We start from the raw sequence: 25,229 nt of genomic DNA, 5'->3' as shown, positions 1-25,229 counted from the left end.
TATATCTATATCTATATCTATATCTATATCTATATCTATATCTATATATATTCAAGAAACACCTTAAACAGTAACCTGGCTATTTGAAAGATTTTAATGGGTGAGAAATCTTTTCATTATAAAATTGTAGAAACTAAATGAGGACTTACAAAATATAAATAGTGAGCATTTAAAAAAATATTAGTACATATTTAGTTGTAAATGCTTTCATAGAATCACTTCAAAACTGTTCCTCACTCTTACACTCTGAAGTTTCTTTTTCTGAATAGTGGCATAAAACATAAATTACTTTGGGGGAAGAAATTTTATTAATTGAATATCTACCCTATCAAGGTTTCATTGTTTATTAAGCCCTGTTTCTAGTGAGGTAAATTTGTAAAAATACTCGAATACAACAGTGGCTAGTTCTAGAGAGACTTTTGGCCATAGATTCCAGGATTCCTGAAGACCCATCTATACATTGTGAAGATACCGGCTACCCCTTGGCCCTGTCCCTAACTTAGGCACACCTGCACTCAACTAGTCTGACATGTGTTCTCATGCAGTAAGGTGTGGTGTGTGGATGGAGCCCAGAATCAGAGTGGGCCTGGCAATTGTTCCAAATATTTCTTTCCTTCTTCCTCACACGTCCCCAGTCACATTGCAAATCAGTTGTCTGGTACAGGCCTAGTTCCTCAAAGCAGATCTATGTACTTCACTTTCTTAATAATCCTGGCCAACCCTTCAAAATTTACAAGGTGAAGCTATTCTGTGTCTGTGAGTATTGGGAGAATTTTAACAATTGGATTAAAAAGCCAATCAAATGGTAAACTCCTAGGGGAAATGCTCATGCCAGGGAATAGATTAACTGTTACCTGATTTCAAGAACAAATGGAAAGTGCAAATCTCAGAGAAATGAGGTGGACAAGGAGAACAAAGTAAGTGGGACATGAACAACTGAAAGAATTTGGGCCACAGACACTGGTTTAGTAAGTCTATAACACAGTAGAAAGATGAAATTCTTTTTTCTTCTCAATTCCTTTTTTTTTTTTTAAATCAAATTTCATCTTTCTTTACACTTGATACAATTTGGGCATGTTTGTTCTCTACATCTATTCCCCTGTATAATATGATAAATGAGAGGGGAAGAAATGTATCCAGTAACTTACAAACTTGACCTCCTCTTTCTCTGACCCTGGTCTCCCCCGAGCAAGGTAAGGCTGCAGGCAAGAATGTTGGGTTCAGGATTACTCATCACCAGGGGATACCTGGAGGACCCTGCTGGAGAGTCCTACATATCCTCAATTTGCCTTGTGTGAGGATAAGGCCAACAGTTGGATGATGCTTAGCGGTATGTTAACCTTTTATACAGTCATGGAGAAGGGAAAATGCAAGCCATAGAAGAGGTTTTCTGAGATGAGTGTGACATTGTCAAAAACAATAGAAATACAGCGGAAATTAAAAGTACCAGAACCGAGCAAAGTATTGTTACTGTGCTGGGTCTTAAAATTCAGTCCTGGGGTTTCCAGGTTCAAGTGGCAGTATGGGGAGCATGAAGAGTTCACGATTATGAAAGAAGCAATTGGAATTTTGGCTCCCAATTAACATAGTGCCCACAATGCATATTGAATATTTATTTCCTGTTTACTAGGTAAAGAGGACAGACATGGCTTGTCTAAGAAATCTGTCCTGGACACTGCACTATGTTTATACTGTTCACGGACTACAGTCCCATTGTGATTGTTCATCAACATTACCTGAAAAAACAGACTAGTAAAGAAACAGACTCAGGAAGTCTAAGGTAGAATTAGAAACTTTATATTAAAACAACAAAAGCAAAAACAACTGTAGTGATTTTAAAGATTTCCAGATATAGAAACTTTAGGATTAGATCAATAAAAACATGGATAAACATCCTTCAACAGCAGTTCACAAAAAAAGAAATAAAAAATTAGCTAATAAATCTTGTTAAAAGGTTTAATCTTACCAGATTTAAAGACAAGTGAATTGAAACAATGATTCAGAACAATATAATTTCCTCACCTAAAATTGGCAAAAATACTTCCATCTGATAATACCCTATGTTAATAAATATGTGGGAGGGGCGCCTGGGTGGCACAGTCGGTTAAGCGTCCGACTTCAGCCAGGTCACGATCTCACGGTCCGTGAGTTCGAGCCCCGCATCAGGCTCTGGGCTGATGGCTCAGAGCCTGGAGCCTGCTTCCGATTCTGTGTCTCCCTCTCTCTCTGCTCCTCCCCCGTTCATGCTCTGTCTCTCTCTGTCCCAAAAATAAATAAACGTTGAAAAAAAATATGTGGGAAAAGAGACAATCTCATCTGAGAAGTAAATTAGTTTATCTTTCTTTTTGGGGAAACTAATTTTTTTTTTTAATGTTTATTCATCCTTGAGACAGAGAGAGACAGAGCATGAACGGGGGAGGGGCAGAGAGAGAGGGAGACACAGAATCGGAAGCAGGCTCCAGGCTCTGAGCCATTAGCCCAGAGCCCGACGCAGGGCTTGAACTCACGGACCACGAGATCGTGACCTGAGCTGAAGTCGGACGCTTAACCGACTGAGCCACCCAGGCGCCCCAGAAACTAATTTTTTTAATGTATGTACTCTTTAATCAAAAATTTCCACTTCCAATAATTTACCTAGCAGATATATGTCAAAAATGTGCTAAAATCATATAGGGGAAAATGTTCAAGATAACCCAAATATTTATCACCTTATTAGGGTGAGGTTTATAAGTTAAAGTAATACCATACAAAAGAATATTGTATCACTTCTAAAAAGAAAGAAGATCTACAAGATATATTATGAAGAAAAGGAAGACACAGATGAGATTGTACACTATGGTGCTTTCTAAAATGGAAGTGAATAAATAATACACACACACACACACACACACACACACACACACACACACATAGGCTCTATGCATTATCTTTATCTTCTAAAAAGTCACCTAAAAGTTATTAATAATTATGTTTGGGGAGAGGGCCTTCACTAGAGGAGTGAGGGAAGTTTTTACTTTCATTTTGTATGTTTCTACACTGTTTGCATTTTCTCACCACGTACAAATATTCAAGGGCATGCATGGTGTTTTCTGCAAGATCTGTTTAATTCCTTGCTAGCTTCCCTCACTCTCTAGTACATTTCTTAGTCAAATACTTCTGTCAATCACTATGTGAGTGAGTCAATTTATTTCAAGTTATATCCCACCCACACTGCCAACCTACTTACTAGAAAAATGGATTTGAGAAGGCCTATAATAAAAGACTCATAGTAAGGCTATTAAATAAAAGAAGCAAATAAAATTCATGGAAAGGAAGGGGAGATAAAAAGCCCAGGAAAATGTATTGACTATGATTGAGCAGTCAGCATGGCTCCAAATTTCCTAAAGAAAAAGAAAAAAAAGGAAACATGATGGTTGATGTCATTCTTATTGTCTGGAAAAAGATTTCATGCCTGTTTGTCAAAGATTTTTTTTACTTGGTGCTGAATTCTAAGAGACATGATCCAAGACACCTTGAAAATATCTTGACTTTATGTCCTTAGGCTCCCAAATTTGACCCTGCATCAGAATCACCAAGAGGACTTGTTGAAACAGATTTCTGGGCTTTACCGGCAGGGTTTCTGATTGAGTAGGTGTGGGGTGGGGCCTGAGACTTTTCATTTCTAACAGGTTTCCTAGGTGATGCTGATGTTGCTAGTCTAGGACCATACTTAGGGACATGGGAATTTTTGACCAAGCCTTCATTCATCAACCCTTAATGACTTCACCAGTAGTTCTGCCTAGGACCTGGAGATACTCTTCACATAAGCGTTTCAGTAGAAGATCCAAATGTAACCCAGTTTCTTATGATCTAATCAGAAAACAAAGATGGAACTTGAGACAGCCACAGATACAAAAGCATTGCATATGCCTTGGCCCTTTCTTAATACAAATTCATTTCACACCACCTGTCCCTGATAGGCTTAGACAGGAACTGATAATGCAGATTCATGACTCACATTAACAATGGCCTCATTTTACCCACACAGGAGGCTGGTCTCCTGCCAACATCCAAAATATATTATCGTTCAATTCCAAAATCCAGAATCAATGACCTTTAGACAATCTGCACTCTTTTTAAAAAATTTTTATTTTTTGCCTATTGCCATGGGAAATAGAGGATTAACTGTACCAGGAATTAACATAGGACCTTTCTCCTGGAGAGGTAAGAGTTCAAAACACTTTTCAGATAAACAACCTCATTTGTCTTCCAACATGGGCAATGGTGGGGGTGGGGTGGGTTGGGGTGGGGTGTGTAAACTGCACTTTTATTACAGCACTGGAATTCTAGGTCTAAGGCCACTGTCTCCAGTCCCTCTTTGCTTCATGGTTCTCAAAACACTTGGTGTCATAGGAAATAACTGGCCCATTTAACAGCTGCACTCAGATAAAGATCATACACGACACACACACACACACACACACACACACACACACACACACACATTCACATGTACGCTGGCACCAACAACCAGTATGTTTTACAAGATTAAAAACATCTAAAAATATATCTAACAGAGGCACTTATAAATGTATACATTGTAGCTCAAAACAGAGAAAAATGAAAAAGAATTTGAAAAAAACTAAAAGTGCTCTGAGATCCCTGAATTTCAGTAAGCTTACCTGGCCTTCAACAGTTCTGTTTTAAATAAGCGTCTACTGTGTACCAAGTACTGTTTTAGGAACCGGGATTAAAAGTTGGACACAAACCCCACTCTTGACAGTAATTACAAGATCTGTCATAAAACTGATCATTCCAGATGACAGGAATAGGTTAGGTGTGATGTTAACTGTATAGCTAAACAACGCACAGAGAATGGTCACTTAACCCCTCCTGGGGGTTCCAGGGGACTTCCTGGGGGAGAAGACACAGCCAGAGACAGATGAACAGGAAACAGCTGCAATGCAGACAGAGGGGTATGGTGAAGGATATTGTGCTAGGCTGAAGGTTACATACCCCAAATCCGATCACTCCTTCTTTGTTACAAATAGAAATTCTATTTTGTTCAGGGTGGCATCCAGCCTGACTCAAAATACACTTCCCAGAATTCCCACCAGCACTGGTGGTCATGGGACACATTCCTGGCTAATGAGATGTAAATGAAAACCACAGTGGTGCTTCTAAGAAAGCTGATGGCTCACCTTTGGCTTTTGCTTTTCCTTCTTTGCCCTTCACCCTTCTTGGGGCTTGCAATAGAGATGAGAAGCCCAAGAGTGTGACTATCATTTTGGGGAGTACGAGTAGAAAGATGGAATAAAACTGGTCTCTCAGAGCTGTCACATCTGCCCTGGACTGCCAACTTCCAGTCTTCTTATTAATGAGAAAAGGAAGTCCCTGTCAGGTGGAGCCCCCAGAGTGTGGATGCAGCCAGATACACGCCAACAGAAACACATCTCATACATGCAGGTGAGACTATCTTTGCATTTGTTTGTTTGCATATCCTGGGGAAGGCCCCAAATCTTAGAGCAAACGCTAACATCCAAAAGCAATCTTCTTGAATCCTCCACTTTTATCAAAACATGAACTTAAGGATGTCCTGGCACTTTTAAAAAGTATTGTTATAATTAAGCAGCAAACACTATTAACAAGTGTGTTACTGGAAAGTTTAAATATGATCTCTAATCAAGAGCTAGTAAAGCAAGATTACAATGGCCAGTAACATTTACAGTTTCCTCTGGAAAAAAAAAAATCCCGGGGGCGCCTGGGTGGCGCAGTCGGTTAAGCGTCTGACTTCAGCCAGGTCAGGATCTTGCGGTTCGTGAGTTCGAGCCCCGCGTCAGGCTCTGGGCTGATGGCTCGGAGCCTGGAGCCTGTTTCCGATTCTGTGTCTCCCTCTCTCTCTGCCCCTCCCCCGTTCATGCTCTGTCTCTCTCTGTCCCAAAAATAAATAAAAAAAAAATGTTAAAAAAAAAATCCCATGAATACGTAATCCCAGGGCTTAAATAAAATTTGTTTAGACAAGATTTTTTCTTCTCTCATCCTCCAGACAAAGAACTACGAACTTTCTCTTCCTCCCTCCCTTCTCTCTCTCTCTCTCTCTCTCTCTCTCTCTCACACACACACACACACACACTGCCTTTTGTTGTTTCCTCACACACAATGACACAATCAGTAGTCTCAAGCACTGATGTTGCTCTCCTTTTGCTACTTAAAGGGCCTCCGAGACCTACAATCAGCAGGACATCATGCAAGAGTTAAAAAGGCTGTTTCTTTGTTATTCCAGGAAAAATGTTAAGGGACAGGTACCGCCTGAGTGTGGAGTAAACAGCAACAAGTGCTCAGGCAGAGGACATGCTACCACTGCCTGGGGCAGGTACAGATCACCACAAGTTCTTTCAGGTCTAAAAGCATCAGGTGGTTGTCCTGGGACTTTCCCACCAGCCCTCCCAGCCCCCTCTTCAGCCAAGATGGGCGGGCAATGGCATGGAGGTCTGGGGCAGGGATGCTCCAGTCCTGGCTTTGCCCGAAGTAGCTTTTCCCAATGGACAATCACACCAGCTTCTCCACCTGTGCATTAAAGGATTTGACCTGCATCAGTGATTCTGAGCCTGGGCATGGATGGAGCAAGGGTGGGGGGGATTGTGGACCGGTAAAATTTAACTTGAAAACAGGGGCACCTGGGTGGTTCAGTCGGTTGGGCATCCGACTTTTGACTCAGGTCAATGATCTCACAGCTTATGAGTCTGAGCCCCGTGTTGGGCTGACAGCTCAGGGCCTGGAGCCTGCTTTGGATTCTGTGTCTCCCTTGCTCTCTGCCCCTTCCCTGCTTGCACTCTGTCTCTGTCTCTGTGTCTCTCTCTCAAAATCAATAAACTTTAACACATTTTTTAAAAATTTAACTTGAAAACAAAAAAACTACTCCAACAAAACTTTGCCAATGTTGTGTTTTCCTTTAAAAGGCCATACAGGGGCGCCTGGGTGGCGCAGTCGGTTAAGCGTCCGACTTCAACCAGGTCACGATCTCGCGGTCCGTGAGTTCGAGCCCCGCATCAGGCTCTGGGCTGATGGCTCAGAGCCTGGAGCCTGTTTCCGATTCTGTGTCTCCCTCTCTCTCTGCCCCTCCCCCGTTCATGCTCTGTCTCTCTCTGTCCCAAAAATAAATAAATGTTGGAAAAAATAAAAAAATAAAAAAAATAAAAATAAAAGGCCATACAAACAAAGCAACAACACAGACATAATGTTCCCAACCATGCTTCATGGGGAAGACTTGTCCTGTTATCTGGCCTGCTCATTTTGGAAGGGTCAAACTGTCCACTAAGTCTCTTAATATCCCAGTGATTGTGACCTTTTATTTATATATATTTGCTCTTGTATTTTGAAATGTTTTTCCACTTGATCTTCCAGACCAGTTTACCCCAACAGTCCCTATATCCCAAAACTTCTTGACTTTTTTGGGCACATAGATCCCTTATCAGTCTAGTGAAACCAATGAACCTTTTCCCAGAGCAGTATTTTTAAATGCATAAAGTGAAATACATAGGATTACAAACCAAACCAATTATATTTAAATATCAACATAAAAATATTAAAATACATAAACTTGTGATACAGCAATATATATGCTTCTTTATTATAACATTAAATATCAAGCTCTACTGGTGATGCTAATAATGATTATAATTTCAAGCAATCATGAGCTTAAATGATATTTCAAGATGTCTGCAACAACTCTAATGTTATCTGAAAATGTTTTAGATTTGTACTGATGACAAAGTCACGGGTACTACGAGTCCTTTTGTGGTTTCATTAGAAGATAATAAAAATAAAGATGCATTTTTCCTTCCAAATTAAATGCCATATTTTCCTATAATTTGGAAACAGAAATTTTCCACCCTACCCTAACACCACTACTTGTTTTTTATAGCCCACTCCATTCCACATCCAACTGCATAACTACATTCATATGTCATGTGGCAATGTGATGTAGGGCCAAATATCAATGGAAAGGAACTCATCTTCTAACCCTGGTCCCCTTACCATCCCACCCCTCCTTTCCAGAGGCAATCACTGTTGACAATTTCTTGGGCATTCTTGACATCTATGGAATGTTTCATTTATTTTTTATTTTTTTTAAATTTTTTTTAACGTTTATTTATTTTTGAGACAGAGAGAGACAGAGCATGAACGGGGGAGGGGCAGAGAGAGAGGGAGACACAGCATCGGAAGCAGGCTCCAGGCTCTGAGCCATCAGCCCAGAGCCTGACGCGGGGCTCGAACTCACGGACCGCGAGATCGTGACCTGAGCTGAAGTCGGACGCTTAACCGACTGAGCCACCCAGGCGCCGCGTGGAATGTTTCATTTAAAAAGCATTTTGTTGGAGCACCTGGGTGGCTCAATCGGTTAAGCATCTGACTTTGGTTCAGGACATGATATCACGGTTCATGAGTTCAAGCCCCACGTTGGGCTGTGTGCTGACAGCTCAAAGCCTGGAGCCTGCTTCGGATTCTGTGCCTCCCCTCTCTCTCTCTGCCCCTCCTCCACTCATGCTCTGTCTCTCAAAAATAAATAAACATCAAAAAATAAATAAACAAATAAATAAGAAGCATTTTGTTTAAATTCTGGAAAACTTTATTTTGCAATGGAATTACTTTCTTTCTTTTTTTTTAAATCATCTTTCTCCTCCATCTATTCTATTTGACCAACACCACTTACCTTCTGCTTATTATTCTCTGGTGCCTGGGTCCCTTTATCTTAGTTTCCATGGCTTACTCATTGCTTTATTCACCCTCAAAGTTCAGGTCAAGCTGTGGGATGCTTTGATCAGCTACAACTTCATGAGCCTGAGGCTTGTCCAGCAGGCCAACTCCAGCTGTCTGTCCTCTGCTGAGGTCCCCAGAAGAACCTCCCTGCACATTCCTCCCCCCTCCCACCCCACCCCACCCCAGGTAGCAAGAGAGTATTCTAATGAGAAGAAAGCAGCCTCTCTGTGAAATCCCACAGGAGTACTTCCAGGACAGCTGTAAGACAAAATAACAACTCCCCCCGCCCCCCTCCCACACACACGGCCACCTTCTGCCATCCCCACCCTATCATAAAATAGAGAACAATCTTCTAAAACAGGAAAATTAGAACCTTGTAATAAAAGGGCAAATTGTCCCAAGAAAAGGCAGTTGGCATATTATAGTTATACAAATTACAAGAACGTGTAGAAAAACAGGAGTAGACGGAGGAAAGGCAAAGATTGAAGAAATAACACAGGAAAATGGCCTTATCTTGCAAAAAGGCTGCAGTTGGAAGGTTGAAAGAGCGGGTCCAGTTTCAAGTTAAGAATCATCACTGGAGCGCCTGGGTGGCTCAGTTGGGTAAGCGTCCAAATTTGGCTCAGGTCATGATCTCACAGTTTGTGAGTTCAAGCCCCGTGTCAGGCTCTGCTGACAGCTCAGAGCCTGGAGCCTGCTTCAGATTCTGTGTCTCCTCTCTCTGCCCCTCCCTGCTCACACTCTGTGTGTGTCTCTCTCAAAAACAAAAACAAAAACAAAAAATAATGATTACAAAAGACACTTATCAATGCAAACCCCAGTACTTGCTAGAATAAAGAAAAGTTTGTTTTTATGTGTTTATCTCATAATCACTCACCTTACTATACATTTTTTTTCTTAATAGAGCCTCCTGAGTTTTCTAAATATAATCATCAACTCAAAGAGGAAATTTTTTTTCTTTTTAAATATTTCCTCCTTTATTTTCTTGTCTCATATTTTCTAACGCCTCCAAAAGCCTGTTCAAAAGTGGTAACACCTGTCTTATTTCTGAGTTTAATGAAAAATATTGGAAGCATCTAGACAAAAATAACAACTTACCTATAAAGGTAATTAGACTAACATCAGACTTCATCTGCATGCTACTGAGAGGAAAGAATTGCATTCCCAGAATTCTGTGCCCATTGGAGACATTGTTCACCTCCCACAGTAATAGGAAATATTGAAGTTGATTTAATAACCACAACAATAGTATCATTGAGTTAACATTTAATAGCACTCATTTGGTGCCGGGTTCAATTCTAAGCATTTCACTTATCGTGATAGTTTGTCTATAAGGTGGCTCCCATTAGTTCCTTCCCTCCCTCTCCATTCATGCCAGACCAAGATGAGGTCTAGTCTCCCACCTCATAGAATCTGGTAGAAGTGTACCCATACCAGTTCTAAGCCAAGACGTTATGAATACTGCCTCTTGGAATTTCCATGTAGGAAACCCAGGCTTCTCTGATGAAAAGAGTGGTTGTATGACAAAAACAGTCATGTGAGTGAAAAAGTTATCTTAGACATCAAACCTAGTTGAACCTTTGGAAGATCCCAGCCCCTGCTGCTATTCGATTCTGACCACATGAGAGCCCCCAAACAAGAATAGCCCAGCCAAGCCCAACCCCCAGGATCACGAGAGATAATAGTAAGTTGTCGTTTGGGGGCAGTTCATTACATAGCAATAGGTAACGAGAATACTTACACTAACTCTTCACAATATTCCTATGAGGTAGCCATTATTGGTATTACCATTTTACAGATAAGGAGACTAAGGCCCAGCTAAGTTAAACTTTCCCAAGCTTATCTAGCTAGAGAGAAAATCCTTGGAGAAATGCAAAGTTTCATAACTAAATAAAGTTCATGTTTCATATGTAAAAAATAGCGACAGGGACCCTAATGCAACAAAAATGCATCAGAGCAGAGACCTCGAGAGAGGAAAAGGGAAAGGAGAAAAAACAGTGACGAGAAGTATATCTTGCAAATATATTGTGGAATCTAAGATACTACGGCTATCATAACTGGGAAAGTGTACAGTGAAGGTGAAAGTCTTCCGAAATAACAGAGAGACAGCACGAGTAACAGTAATAGTCAAGAATGAAAGGAAATGTAGGAGCTGGGAAGGAGCAAGGCTAGAGGCAGGTAAAAGAGAAAGAAGCAAATGCATTCTGATGTTCTTGGCATGAATTTCTGCAAGTTATAAATTAACAAAACTAATTCACGTAGAAAATCGAATAGATAAATTATCGTAGTACAGATGTCAAAAGTGGTTAAATTCCTACTATTAAGAAAGAGAGCCAAAACAGAGGATTTTTCAGTGAGTTCCATACAACTTACCAAGAATAAAAATATGTTATTTAAATTATTCAAGACTATGGAAACATAGAGAAAGCCTCTAAATCCATTTTATAAAACTGGCTTAGCCTTTAAACCAAAATTGATAAAAGCAGTACAATAAAAGAAACTACAGAGAAATCCCACTTGTAAATATTTGCTTGTTATCCCACTTATAAAAATTCTAAGTAAAATATTAGCAAGCACATCCAAAAGTAGACGAAAGAATACTGCCAGTAATCAAGTGGGGTTTATGCCAAAAAGGCAGTTTCTACAGTAGCAAATCCATTAACATCATTCGTAACAGAAACAAATGCATGGAGGAAAAGTGGTTGGTTATACGGATAGTTTCTAAAATCCACCTGGTGAAATTCAACAGCCATTTTTAATAAAACCCCAAGTAAAATGTAAATAGAAACATCTTGAACGTGAAAATATCTATCGAAAATCAACTGCAAATATCATTCTAAACAATGCCAGGAATAAGATGGGATACCTATTATCATCATTACAATGCAACGGTGAACTGAGGTAAAGAAAATAGTTAATATAAATAGAGTGATGAGGAGAGAAAGTTTTCCCTTTCTCTTAATGATAATGCTTACATACCTAGAAATTCCAACTCTGGTTTAAATATGAAAACTACTAGACGCAATAAAGGACTTGGATCAGGTGGCTAGTGGTTTAGAGCTTTTCCCCATATTTGCAATGAAAATACAATAGCATTACAATAGCATCGAAAAGGAAAAGAAAGATTAGAGATAAATATATAAATTCAAAATTCATACATTCATTTAATACAATGTCAATTAGAATCCCAATTTTTAAAAAAATTTTTTTCAACATTTATTTATTTTTGGGACAGAGAGAGACAGAGCATGAACGGGGGAGGGGCCTAGAGAGAGGGAGACACAGAATCGGAAACAGGCTCCAGGCTCCGAGCCATCAGCCCAGAGCCCGACGCGGGGCTCGAACTCACAGACCGCGAGATCGTGACCTGGCTGAAGTCGGACGCTCAACCGACTGCGCCACCCAGGCGCCCCTAGAATCCCAATTTTTTAAAGTGGATATATCAGGGTGCCTGGGTGACTCAGTCAATTGAGTGTCCAACTCTTGATGTCGGCTCAGGTCATGATCCCAGGGTTGTGAGATTGAGCCCTGAGTCAGGCTCCGTGTCAGGAGCCTGTTTAAGATATTCTCTCTCTCCCACTTTCCCCCACTCATGCAGTCTCTAAAATTAAATAAATTTTGGGCGCCTGGGTGGTTCAGTCAGTTGAACATCTGACTTCGGCTCAGGCCATGATTTCAAAGTTCCTGAGTTCAAGCTCTGCATGGGGTTCACTGCTGCCAGCACAGAGCCCTCCTCCGATCGTCTGTCCCCACCTCTCTCTGCACACCCGCCCACTCACTCTATCCTTCTCAAAAATAAACAAACATTAAAAAAATTAAATAAATCTTAAAAAAAATAAAGTGGATATAATATCTGTTTAGGCAAGATTAAATGTCCAAAAATTGGCAAGAAATTTTTGAAAAAGAATAAAGAAGGAAGGGCCATACCAGACAGACTTAAATCCATTAACATCAAAACACGGCACGGGAATGAATAACAGAACAGACTAAGAAGCAATATTCATAGACTAGGAGCTTCCACGTGACAAAGTAAGCGTCGTGATCCATTGTGGAGAAAACACCTCATTGATAAATGGCACATGCCCAATGGGATGTCATGGAAATGGGAACAAAAAGAATTAGATGGAGCTCCTACCCCACATTTTATTACCAAGTCACTAGAGAGAATGAGTTAGCCATATGCCATCTCAACAATGAAAGACTATGAGGTACTGCTCAGTAAGAGAAGATTCAGAGTATGTTACAGTAATCCCTCTATTTTTGGAATGTATTGTCCACTATTTAGAATTCTGGATAATGGAGCCTGATCACATGACTAACACTGCTTTGGGGGATGCCTCTTCATACCAAAACATAAACATAAATATAAGTGTGTATATAACACATGGAGAGAAATATGGAGATATCTAGATATATAAACTAGGTTGTTTGACACTGAATGATGGGCGGGGTCATGGTGTGAAGGGAAGGCAGAAACAATGTAATTTTTAAAAGGTATCCAATAAATACAGAATGTTTAATAGGATCTAATTTATGAAGAACTATTTGTACAAACACACATACACACACCAATGTGTCTGTGTAGAGAAAGATACACAAAGAGAGAGATAAAAGGTTGGGCACCAAAATGTTATTTGTGGTTATCACTGAGACACGAGTTTCAGATGATTTTTACTTTATATAATCAGGAAAAAAATAAATTTCATTATAAAAAAAATTCAAGTTATGAAATATGAATTTATGGTATAAATTTAGTTTCAAAATATATTTTAAATGGATGTCAAGTCAAAGGATTTTCATATTCTTTTTTGTGAACCTTAAATAAGGTGAACAATGAGAGCCCATAGCACATGCCTGACACAGAGAATAGTGATGGCTACTATCATTATTTCCAGGAGTTTAGAGGCCCCCTGTTGACAACTCTGCTTAGTTGTAGCAAAAGTATAAACTGAGGGACTCAAGTGAAGGGAAGCTCATAGAATCACTAATGGCCCTAAAACCACCTTTCATGCAGCAGAACAAAGAACATTGGCTGATTTCCTCAATACAACTGTACAGCGAGAAGAAATGACATCATTGTGAATTAAGAGTTGAAGCAAAAACATTTGCTTCTGACTTTCCAAACAGCAGGTCTTAAGTACTCTTGTCATCCTGATAGAAACGTGACAGTGTAAGCTGATTACTGCACTTTTGATTCTAGACCGTCAAGCCACCTGATTTGTAAGCAGGCTTTGCGTAAAACCTCCCTACCTCCATCATCAGGTCTGGAGGAGACTATCCAGTCTTGTTTGGCACCTTGGTATTCAAACCCCACCACAAAGGAAAGCAAATCACCCTATTACTGTCATATCTTCAGCAGTCAGTGCTTCAAAGCCCCAGGAGCTAATAGATGGTAATAGATTCCAGGAGAATTTAGAAATCCCTGCGGTTAAAATACTTTTTAAAATGTATCCAGTCTTTGTAGCTGGGGAAAGCTAATCTCATCTTCTCACACGGTACAGTAGAACCCAGATCCCTTAATCTTGCTCAGATTTGTACATCATACCCTCTGGTGTGTAAGTAACGCTGTGGCCAAAAAGACAGCTCCCTAATGCACGCCTGGGTCTGCAGCCTGCCCACACAAGGCAAACAGGACCACAGTTGGCTCTGACCCCTTCCCAGTGAGGCTTCCCTGCCCACAGCGCACCCTCCACCCTCCATGCCTGCTAACTCAGTGAGCCTTATTCTTGATAAGCTGGTTATTTAGTAGCATCTAATATCCTAAAAAGAGCAAGTATGAGGCTATTTATTTTGAAAATTTATGCTTCTAGAGTTGTGAGGAAGAAATAATACTATCTTCACACAGTGAAGAGCCTTGAATTCATCCGCTAACCATAGTAATTTAGGACCAGACCAACTCCCTCGCCTTGCTGCTGAAAATGCTAGAAACACAAGAATGGGTTTTAAATGGAAATTCTTCAAGCTAAATCAGCCTTCAAAATGCTTCTGATGGCATCCATTTAAGTGTAACACTGAAAAGCTATAGATGCATAAATGTATTCAGAACTCTGATTATAATTACCATGAAAAAGGGCTTTACTGTCATCACTGAATCATTCTAACTTTAGAAGTAGGAGAAGACTTATGCAAGGCTGTACCTGAATGAGGCAGGTACAGCGACAGAACACAAGACTATACACTTTTCATCACACACTTGAGCCAACGTGCAAGGATTATTTTATTTTTTCCAGGGGGGTCCTACATAAAGTAATATCCTCTCACTGACAGAGAACCTTCCCAGGGGGTCAAATTTGGACCTAAAGGTTTTCAGAAAGAATAGACATTCAAGATCTTTGTATAGCTGAAAGAAAGAAAGCCAGAAAGTGAGCAAGCAAGCAAGCCAGAAAGCAAGGAAGGAAGGGAGGAAGACAGAAAGAGAGAGAGAAAGGAAAAAAGAGAAAGAGAGAAAGGAAAAAAGAGGGAGAGAGGAAGAGAGAAAGAAAGAAAGAAAGAAAGAAAGAAAGAAAGAAAGAAAGAAAGAAAGGGCTAAAGAGAGAAAGAAAGAGAGATACAAAGAGAGAAAGAGGAAGGAAGGAAGGAAGGAAGGAAGGAAGGAAGGAAGGAAGGAAGGAAGGAAGGAAGGAAGGAAGGAAGGAAAATATAACACCTCTGTATGGCAGCATCCTGCTAATATAAATGGGAAGAAGACTCACTGCTATGCAATCACAGCTTCCATTTCCTCAGAGAGATTAATAATGCACTGCATGAATTTCCAAGATGTTTACAGAAAGGCTGACATACGCCAAGCACTCAGAAATTCTACCTTCCTTTTACTTTCAGTCCAAATAACTGTCGAGAAATCGTTTTCTACAACCACATTGATTATGCCTTTTATGCCCACATTACACACTCACACACCATGCCCTGACTCTGAGAAATAAACTTTTGTCATTTTTCTAAAACTTTGCTTTTGAGAGAGAGAGCGTGAACAGGGGAGGGGCAGAGAGAGGGAGGCAGAAGGTCCGAAGTGGGCTCCGTGCTGTCAGCACAGAGCCCAACACGGGGCTCGAACTCATGAATGAGCTCAAGTCAGACGCTTAACTGACTGAGCCACCCAGGTGCCCCTAAATTTCTGTCATTTAAGCCACCCAGTCTGTGGTGTTTTGTTATAGTAGTCAGAACTGAGGGAGACACCCTCCTCCCGTGGCTTCCCCTGCTCAGGTACTTGACTACAGTCAATCGAACTGCCAACTAACTCCAGTTGTTGTCCTGCTAAATGCACATTCATTGTTCTCTACTTCCCCACAAACAAGTCAGGATATTTATAACCACATTTCCTTCTACTTGATATACCTTCTCTTCTTCCAGAAAGCTTCCTATCAGCAAACCTCTTCCCCCATTGAAAAGTGGCACGTCACAGGCAGAGAACCCAGGGTCACGTCAGGCTCATCACACCCACATGAGTGGCTTCTGAGAGTCACTGCTATGAAACAGGTATCAAAAATCAGCTCTTATAAGGATCAATCAAATAATGTACCTGGAAAGCATTTTATAGGTTAGGAGGGGCCATATAAATATAAAACATTATCATGCTGTCTTAGCTGCTTGTGTGGAATCTGACTTCAATGCAAAAAGCCAGTAAGAGCTCCAGGAACAAAATTAAATTTTTTTAAAGCCCCATACAGACATACAAAGATCCACAACACTCTAGGCCATCCCCTAAATTCAGTTACTTCAGGGCAAGAACTTTTCTTCATAAGCAGGGGAAAAAATGGTTTGGAACAAGAGAAAGCTCAAAGACAGTTTCTATAGCAGACACTAATTCAATGACACTAAATAAGAGGTTGCCTCACTAAACTGTGGGATCCTCAGGGACAAGGGTCAAGTTTTACTCACCTTTAAAACTCCAGAATCCATTTTAGTGTCTGGCACATAGCAAGAAAGAATCAATCAATCATCCAATGAAAAACTGTGGTGCCACATTCAAGAGAATGCTCAGAAGTGCTTTTTCCCGTGGAGAGTGGGTTACTAATGATCACTTCAGGATTCTTCTTTGTCAATACACAGCACTATAACATAATGGAAAGTTTTGAAGTCAGAGGCACCTGCACCAGGATACTAATTCTACCACTCACCTTGGGCAAGTGTCTCAATTCTTTCATCTGTAAAATGGGGGTACTAATGCTTACCATAAGGGCTCATTGTGAATGTCAGAGGAAATTCACCTGAAGCGGTTAGAGCACTGAGCAATAGACTATATGTACCCAACAAGTAAAGGTTGTTACCACTGGTGAACATCTCCAAACAAGAGTCTATGTATGAATACAACTACACTCACTGCATCACGTCATAACCTGCCCATCATCTGTGAACTACTCTATCAATACTTCCGTTCAACTACTGTCCACTGGCTTGAGAGACTGTAAAACTTTGTGTCGGATATTAACAATCCATAGTGTTTAGAATTCAGAATTGGCTATCATAAGACTTCAGATCCTGACATTTGAAACAATGAACTAGGACATGTACCCTGATGCCTTGGGTCAAGCCGTAGGGACAGGGCCTGCCTGGCTGAGGGGGTAGGCACTGCTGCAACAGTTCCAGGTAGCAACGTCCCCCAAAATTCTCTAGACAGTCAAAAAAGTAGGCTGTCTCTGACTAGGACAGAGGTTCACCAAGCAAGGTAAGAATGAGCCAACGTGAAAACCTGCTATGAAATGGAGCCACAGGAACTAGAGGAGTAGAAGATAGGAACAAAGGACAAGCAAGGCATCCCTAAATCTCTTACGGCAGTGGGAAGTGGACAGCACAGAGGTTCACAGCAACAACATGTGTGCGGGGCACTCCCGAGGGACAAGAGTATTCTTCCCCTTTCCAAAGAGTTGGACAAGAGATTATTCAAAGTAGACATGAAGAAAGAAGGTGCTAAGAGGAAGAGGCCAGATAGCTACACTAAACAGGAGCTACAAGGGTACAGGTTTTCAAAATTGGCCATAGCTTCTTTCAGATGTCCAGTATGGAGCATTTTAAAAATGACACAAGGTCCAAAATACGAGTAAACTTACCAGGATAGAGTATCTCCTGACAGGGAATTCAAAGCAAAATAATCATGGTCAACTGCATTTAATTAATGGGCGGTATATAATAAGTCTATATTTCAGAGTGTTTACAAGTATATCATTCTATTTGGGAAAATGCAAGGAGGTTAAATACTACACGGTCAAGAGCCAGGGACAGGTAGGGGTCCACCAGCATGATCCCAAAAGAGCGACACATGCCACTGTGCTAGCCTCGCAAATGCACCCACCCAGTACTGGAGTGTACCCCCTACACGGCAGCCTCAGAGAGTAGGGCTTCAGGCTCCAGTCCTGACGCGACAGAGGCAGTCAGGAGGAGAAGGAGGAGAGACTCATTGGAAACGTGAAGCTGGCCCACCTCCACTCAAGGCCCTCAAGGCCATCTCAGGGAAAGATCAACTTTGCTTTGAACAACAGACTTCACAGGCCAAAAATAAAGACACCAAACCTAAACCCCATTGCTGTGACAGGTCAAAACCCCTAATCCTGGTGACCTTCACTGCTATTCAAATGCAACCATTGTGATGAAAATGTGCCTGGATTCAGTTTGTAAACCAAGAAGCATACAAGCACAGATGTTCCCTTAGGCCATTCAGTAATGCATGGGGCCATTTTGGCTTCTCTGTTTCTACTTTTCATATTTCCCTAATTTGGTTCTCAGCCTCCAAATGTCTGACTCAGTTATTCTCTCTGAAGCCAGTTCCAAGCCCAGTTGTGACTATAACATTTTTATGGCTTAAACTTTTAACTTCTTCAGGTACCTGATTTCAGTAAACACAGGAAAATATTAACAAATCAATTCAAAGAGACAGGGGTACCTCCCACCCCCACTGTCCTCCACCCTGTATAACTGGTCCTGTCTCTCTCAGGCATACACAGGACAGTGTTTCTGCCATGAAAGAGCTTCTTAGGAAAAGACTAAGGAGATTGTTATCAGGATGGAAACTAAGAAAAGTGATCGATCAAATGTCACAAAGCAACTACAATTTCATAAGTCTTTAAAAGCTAAGACTTTGGGTTTTTTTTAATATCCCAGCCACTCTCCCTTCCCCCTAAAATGATGGCATAATTGACCTTTAAGTCCTATGCTGTAACTTGATCTGACAATGTCCACTGTAAAGCTTAACAAAGTGTGCAGTACAGTATTAACCCATTATGTTGGGCAAGGAACTTTCTGGAACTTTTCCAGTCCTTCCAGAAAAGAAGGAAGATAATCTGCCTAGCATTAGGAAGGGTTAAGATCACCAGGTTGTTGAAAATTCTTAACCTTCCTTTTAATGTAAGTCATAGTACGATTAACTTGATGTTACTAAGAACAAACATAGGGGCACCTGGGTGGCTCAGTCGGTTGAGCGTCCGACTTTGGCTCAGGTCATGATCTCACGGTCTGTGAGTTCGAGCCCCGCATCGGGCTCTGTGCTGTCAGTTCAGAGCCTGGAGCCTGCTTTAGATTCTGTGTCTCCCTCTCTCTCTGCCCCTCCCCTGCTCATGCTCTCTCTCTCTCTCTCTCTCTCTCTCTCTCTGTCAAAAATAAATAAACATTAAAAAATTAAAAAAAAATAAAAACAAACATAGTTGATCAGCTCATAAAATAATAGCACAGAAAAGGAGAAAAAGTATTTGACTTCAGTAAAGCTAAGACTATGTGAATAACAGATTTCAAATAGAGTAAGCAAATGCCTACCCAAAGGGTACTGAGATCCAGCCCAAAGGTGAAAGCCTAAATTTCTGTGATACCTCATGTTTCATTTTTTCAAAAGTGTCAACTACATTCTACTCCATACTGTATTCATCTGTTTTCATATAAAGCCAACATGCTATCTGAATCCATGTGAAATGAACGCCTGGCAGGAAGCTGCACCAGGCTAATCCTACAGCTTTGTGTATTGTGGTACATTGCCCTCTATTTCTGTAGAAGTTCACTCAAACTTTTCATCCCTTTTATCTTTGTAGTTTAGGGAATCACAAGTTAATTCCCCCACCATCTGTAAAGGGGGTGGCCTCTGACCCAGACCTAGATGGAATACACATCTCCTTAGCTACAAAGATTGGTTTAGGAATGGGCATGTGGTCAACCAAGCCAGAGAATTCCCCAGCACTTTTGCCCAGAGCTCTTTCCCCTCCCTGTATTGCTACTATGTATGTATACAAAATATCTGAAGAAATCAGTGTCCATATCTGTTAACATGTGAGAAGTCTCTTAAGAATCAAGCCAATTTGTACAAAAGAGGTGCTCAAAGCAAATCAAGAGGAGAAATGACACAGAGACTTGTGGAGAGAAAGGCACAGACAGTGTCCCGATGACACCACTTTAACCCCTAGATTCCACTGTACCTGGAGCCAGAACACCCCTCAGACCTCCCACTTATGAGAGAGGGGGAAAAATAAGGTAGTTTAAGTTAAGTTCATTTATAACTTAATACTTTCCAAAATGAAAATATGGACATGTGATTTCACTCCAGGTCCTTTTACACTCCCTATCAAATACTTAGGAGGACTCCAAACTCTTTAGGGTAGCACCAAGGCCATCTGCCATCTAGACCCCACCTTCCATGGGTCAAGGCTAACTGTAGGATAAGCCTTGGTCTCGTACAGTACATGCAAAGATGATTTGCAAAGATGCTTCAAAGATGCTTGAAGAAGGATGTCTTCCTATTTTCTCAATTGATGTCATTGTTTGTACTTAGAGCTCCCTCTACATTCTCTAGTCTACCTACTACCGCCTGATCTGTTCCTCTTGCTGGGAGTGTCTCATCTCATTATCTGCCTGGTGAATGTTTATCCTTGTATCTCAGCCTAAGCAGGTTCCCGTGTGAGAACCTTCCCCCACTCTTTTCCCACTGAGTTGCTCACCTCCTCCTAGCTTCCTCTGCACCACTCTCAGAGAGGCAGTGCTGTATCCACTGTCGGCAGGCCTGCCTCCACACCCAACCAGAGGCTCTTCCAGCCCGCAACCTGTCCTATTTATCTCTGCATCACAGGCATCTAACACAGTGCCTCCCATGTAGTGAATCTTAAGAGAATATTTATTAAACAACTGAAAGAATGAATAAGTGAAATTTAACGTATGCTAGTTATTTGCATAAAGGGCAAGGTGAGAAAAGGAAGAGAATTAGATGCCGGTTGGCTTCCTTCCATCTGCAACCCAAACAAGGACCTCTGTTACTCAAAATGATTTGGCTTAAGAGAGAAGCATGAATAGGACTAAATTTGCTGTTAGAAATATTAACACGTTTTCTTCCTTCTGCCACTACCCACATTCAATCCAAGGATCAGTCCTTGATTCTACTCCTTTGAAAAAAAAATTTTGTTCAGATGTTCCTCTGGGAACTGAAAGTTTATACAAAAATAGAGAATCTCTGCTCAATGTCACTAATCATCAGGGAAATGCAAATCAAAACCACCATGAAATATATCACCTCACACCTATCAGAATGGCTAAAATCAGAGACGTAAGAAATAAGTGTTGGTGAAGATGTGGAGAAAAAGGACTTTCACGCACTATTGATGGGAATGCAAACTGGTGCAGCAACTGTGGAAAACAGTATGGAGGTTCCTCAAAAAATTAGAAATAGAAATACCATATGATCCAGTAATCACAATACTGGGTTATGTACCCAAAGTATACAAAAACACTAATTCAAAGGGATACATGCACCCTTATGTTTACTGAAGCATTATTTACAATAGCCAAGTTACGGAAGCAACCCATGTGTCCATCAATAGACGAATGAATAAAGAAAACAGGGTATAAATATACAATGGGATATTATTCAGCCATTAAAAATAATGAAAACTTGGGGCACCTTGGTGGCTCAGTCAGTTAAGCATCTGACTTTGGCTCAGGTCATGATCTCATGGTTTGCAGGTTTGAGCCCCACATCAGGCTCTGTGCTGACAGCTCAGAGCCTGGAGCCTGCTTCGGATTCTGTGTCTCCCTCTCTCTGCACCTCCCCCTCTCTCTCTCCCCCTCCTCCCCGTCTCTGCCCAACCCCATCCCACTCTCCAATGCAGGTAGTTCTCTCATGGTCTGTCTCTGTTTCTCAAAAATAAACACACATTAAAATTTTTTTTAAATAACGAAATCTTGGGGCGCCTGGGTGGCGCAGTCGGTTAAGCGTCCGACTTCAGCCAGGTCACGATCTCGCGGTCCGGGAGTTCGAGCCCCGCGTCAGGCTCTGGGCTGATGGCTCAGAGCCTGGAGCCTGTTTCCGATTCTGTGTCTCCCTCTCTCTCTGCCCCTCCCCCGTTCATGCTCTGTCTCTCTGTGTCCCAAAAATAAATAAACGTTGAAAAAAAAAATAAAAAAAAAATAACGAAATCTTGCCATTAGCAACGACATGAATGGAGCTAGAGAGTATAATGCTACATAAAATAAGCTGATCAGAGAAAAACAAACGCCATATAATTTCAATTATAAGTGGAATTTAAGAAATAAAACAAATGAGCAAAGAGAAAAAAAAGAGAGACACAGAGAGACAAGAAACAGACTCTTAATTATAGAGAACAGACTGGTAGTTGCCGGAGGGGAGGTGGGGGGGGATGGGTGAAATAGGTGAGGGTGATTTCAAGTGTAAGTGTAAGGTGCTCTTCAAGGTAAGAGCACACTTATCACAATGAGCACTGAGTAATGTACAGAATTGTTGAATCACTATATTGTATACCTGAAACTAATGTAATATTGTTTGTTAACTATAGTGGAATTAATTTTTTTTAAAAACAGATAATCTCAAACTGAAGATGTAGTTGGCTTCCTGTGGCTAAAAGGACATTGTCACTGCCGTGCCGGGTGCACTAAGATTTTTCCATTTGGTCTCATTGGTGACCACTGTAGTCCCACACGTTCGAGGACACACAAGGTTCTGAGAAGCAGGATAAGCCTCAATTTTGTGAATTACATGAAAAGGCGATTAGAAGAGACTAAGTGTTGATAAAACACATCTTCCCATGTTCTCGATGTACCTCATTGCTGATACTCAGTAGGTAGCCAGCGCGCATTAGGACTACATGTGGCCACGTGCTGCTTGGTGGCAAGCTCCCATCCAGAAAGGGGCATTAGCGCTGGTCCACCAGAAACCCCCATTCAGTGCTGACTACAGCGCAACTTACATCCATTCTCTCCTTTTCAGAAATTCCATTAGGCTTCAGATGTATTCTACAATGTTTATTTTCTGAGCCGTTGCTCTCTGCTAAATGAGAAGGCACAGCGCTTCAATGCCAGCATCACCCTGTGCTCCCTGTCTCCTTGTTTTCACCAGAATACGCCCACAAGCAAGGTATTCAGGTCCAACACTGAGTCTGATAATAAAGGGCCCGTTTCCCCCCTCCGGCTGAAGGCCATGCAATGCCAGAGACAGGAGTTTCTAGCAGCTAAAGGCAAGAGGATGAAATCAGTGAGAAGCAGAAAATCAGGCCTTTCCATGTCAATAAGCATTATTAAAATTTAAAGCACATGGTAGATGAGAAATCTGAAAATCATCTCACAAAGAGGGGGAAGTTCTACGCAGCTGTGGAAACAAAAATACTCCAAACCTAAGTGCAATAGGAAATAAAACCTACTACCCTGCCATTACTCTTCTGAAGATTCTCCTGTCCTTATAATTATAACTAAATTCAGGTTAGTCTTCATTCTTCAAGAAGGGGTAACTTGGCCCACATGCTCTTTCTCTTTCTACAGAAGATTCAAAAGGTTAAAATATATGGATTAGGTTTTCAGGACATTTTCATTTTGGAAAACACAGGCAATTATAATGGTTAATTACAGGTTTGGGGAGAAATTCTTGATCCTTTGCCAAAATGTGTGCATTCAGCTGCACCTGGGGAACAGTGGCTTGGGGAACAGTGGTGATGTTCTAGGCCCAAGCACTGCCTTTGTTGTCCAACTCCTGGAAAGGGAGCCCAACCCCATTCCACTCTCCAAAGCAGGTAGTTCTCTTGTTCTCTCTCTCTCCCTCTCCCCTGCTCTTCGGCACATATAAAGATACATGTATCCTTGTATTTTTAGTGCCAGAGGAAAGTCAACCCTTTTTCCCTCCCCCTTTCCCATAGCTGTCCTGGAAACAGCACAAACAAATAAGGTTTGATCTCTCTGTTTGATAATCATGGGAAAGGAAAAATTTCAATTTCTGTACAGAACCAGTCTAATTGCTTTCACTGAATTCACTGGGCATTTCACTCTAGGAAAATAAATCTCCCCAATTGCCTGGCTGAGAAGACTGGTTAAGTCCCCGGATTCTTAACAAGAAGGTCACCAAGATAGCCTCTGCAGACATGACTGATATTAGGACTCTGTTGCTAGTTATCCAAATTGCCAATTTCGTTTGCACACCAGGGCTTATCTTGGACGAATACCATTAAACTCAGATAAATCCAGTATGTCCTTGCTGGGTTTGTCCTCCTGGGGGCTTAATGAAAGAAATGTGCCTTTCAGATGCTTCTGCTCTGAGTGTTGCATGCAGAGAGGGCCAGGGAGATCAGTCGGTTGAATTTATGCAGAGTGAATAAAATGAGACATTCAGGACTACCTGTCCTCACTCACACTCTGCCACCTAGAATGCCATGAGCTTTCCTTCAGGGCAGAAGAGGAATCAAAAGAGAAGCCAAGGGGAGGCAAAATGAAAGGATGGGTCCTATGAAGCCACTTGAAGGCAGAGGGTCGCTATATTTGCACCTGGACAGAACTTCATAAGGAGTGAGGGAAGTCCCATTGTCTCATCACAGAAATCCTCAGTGACAGCTGTTCTCTTTGTACTATTTCCTCTGTGGTGCCAGCTGCAATGTAACACCAGTGCCCAATAGTGGCAAGCGCCATGTCAAGTGGAATGTTTCCCTGACCAATGCCCGTGGGTATTGGGACCAGTGCTGGGCCTTGACCCAGAACAAAGCAGATGATGGGAGATTTCACACTCTGGCACTAAGGACTTGAAGGAGACATGTCCCCCAGAGCCTTCTCAATTCCCATGACAAACATACACAGTCATCCAGGAATTTCTCCAGGGAATACCATCTTGAGTCTTCTACAGCCACGGGCAAAATGTCCAAGAGTTTGTGATCAAAATACTTTGTCTTCAGTTTATGTCACAAGTGGAAACGGCTGCCACCTCAACACATAAAATTGGTCACTATATATATTTTGCCAATTTATTTAGTAGGTAAAATATAAACATCTGATAATTAAGATGCTGTCAAAAAATGAAAATCCCAGTATGGATGCTTACATTGATTCGTTCATGCATTTAGTCAGTCAACAAGTGTTTAACAGGTTTCTCTTATGCGCTAGGAACTGCGGTAGGAATACAGGTAGGAACAAGACATGGCCCCTATCCCTAAGAAGCTTCCAGTGTAGAGGAAATGAGAATTTAATGTGATGTTTGCTACAATATGGAGTTTTGTGGGTTTTGTTGTTTTTTTTTTTTTTTTTTTTTTTTTTTTTTT

At 41.2% G+C, this 25,229-nt stretch overlaps 1 protein-coding gene across 4 annotated transcripts in view; it reads right to left on the bottom strand.

Annotated features, from left to right (window-relative positions):
• Positions 1 to 25,229, bottom strand: part of LYPD6 (LY6/PLAUR domain containing 6) — a 124,867-nt gene that overhangs the window by 45,746 nt on the left and 53,892 nt on the right. For 2 of the 4 annotated variants that reach the window (XM_040475020.1, XM_040475015.1), the window contains exon 2: positions 16,615 to 16,787. The exons of 1 other annotated variant lie outside the window; for it this stretch is intronic. The gene's annotated coding sequence lies outside the window, so the exon portion shown is untranslated. Of the gene's footprint in view, positions 1 to 16,071; positions 16,202 to 16,614; positions 16,788 to 25,229 lie in introns of all 4 variants that reach the window. One more of the 4 variants, XM_040475017.1, reaches the window with a different exon arrangement.

This window comes from Herpailurus yagouaroundi, unplaced genomic scaffold, assembly GCF_014898765.1.
Source record: "Herpailurus yagouaroundi ecotype Mexico unplaced genomic scaffold, PumYag 140, whole genome shotgun sequence".
NCBI lineage: Eukaryota > Metazoa > Chordata > Mammalia > Carnivora > Felidae > Herpailurus > Herpailurus yagouaroundi.
The sequence above is the reverse complement of the archived record's forward strand: the minus strand, read 5'-3'. Positions and strand labels throughout refer to the sequence as shown.